We start from the raw sequence: 1,475 nt of genomic DNA, 5'->3' as shown, positions 1-1,475 counted from the left end.
GTTTTAAAGATGAATTCGAAATCCTGTACTTCTTGTTCTTTTGTAATAAAAACAGTTTTCATTTAAGAAAGGTGATTGATTCATAGGACATTCATAACTTTAAGGCATAGACACTAAGACACTAATGATCACAAGACACAAACATAGATAAACATAAGCATAAAATTTTGAAAAACAGAAAAATAAAGAACAAGGAAATTAAAGAACGGGTCCACCTTAGTGATGGCGGCTTGTTCTTCCTCTTGAAGGTCTTATGGAGTGCTTGAGCTCCTCAATGTCTCTTCCTTGTCTTTGTTGTTCCTCTCTCATGGTTCTTTGATCTTCTCTTATCTCATGGAGGAGGATGGAATGTTCTTGGTGCTCTACCCTTAGTTGTCCTATGTTGGACTCAATTCTCCTAGGAAGGTGTTGATTTGCTCCCAATAGTTTTGTGGAGGAAAGTGCATCCCTTGAGGCATCTCAGGGATTTTATGAGGAGGAATTTCCTCATGCTTGCTCCATCCTTTTCTTAGTGATGGGCTTGAGGTCATGCCTTCTCAGTTGAACCGACTTCCCTCTTGAGTTTCTCTTCCATTGAGCGCCCTCTTCACAAATGTTTATGAGGACTTGGTCCAACCTTTGATCAAAGTTGACCCTTTTTGAGTTTGAAAGGGATCTCGGGGATCACCTTCTTCAAGGCCACAACTTCATAGAAGTGGTCTTGATGCGCCCTTGAGATGAATCTCTCCATCTCCCATGACTTGGAGGTGAAAGCTTTTGCCTTCCCTTTCCTCTTTCTAGAGGTTTCTCCAGCCTTGGATGCCATAAATGGTTATGGAAAAACAAAAAGAAATGCTTTTACCACACCAAACTTAGAAGGTTTGCTCGTCCTCGAGCAAAAGAAGAAAGAAGAGAGTAGAAGAAGAAATAGAGGAGATGGAGATGGCTTTGTGGTTCGGCCAAAGGGGAGAAGTAGTGTTTAGGGTGTGTGAAAATGAGGGAGTGAAGATGGGTTTATATAGGGTGAAGAGAAGGATGGGGTTCGGCTATGGGAGGGTGGGTTTGGGAGGGAAAGTGGTTTGAATTTGAATGGTGAGGTAGGTGGGGTTTTATGAAGGATGGATGTGAGTGGTGAAGAGAAAGATGGGATTTGATAGGTGAAGGGTTTTTGGGGAAGAGGTGTTGAGGTGATTGGTGAATGGGTGAAGAAGAGAGAGAGAGTGGTGGGTTAGGTAGGGATCCTGTGGGTCCACAGATCCTGAGGTGTCAAGGAAAAGTCATCCCTGCACCAAGTGGCGAGCAAAAATGCATTTTGAGCCAATTCTGGCGTTAAACGCCGGGCTGGTGCCCATTTCTGGCGTTTAACGCCAAGTGCTTGTCCTTTTCTGGCGTTTAACGCCAGTCTGGTGCCCCTTTCTGGCGTTAAACGCCCAGAATGGTGCCAGACTGGGCGTTAAACGCCCAACAGCTAACCTCACTGGCGTTTAAACGCCAGT

Source organism: Arachis duranensis, chromosome 4 (genome assembly GCF_000817695.3).
Source record: "Arachis duranensis cultivar V14167 chromosome 4, aradu.V14167.gnm2.J7QH, whole genome shotgun sequence".
NCBI classification, from domain to species: domain Eukaryota; kingdom Viridiplantae; phylum Streptophyta; class Magnoliopsida; order Fabales; family Fabaceae; genus Arachis; species Arachis duranensis.
Note: the sequence above shows the minus strand (reverse complement) of the source record.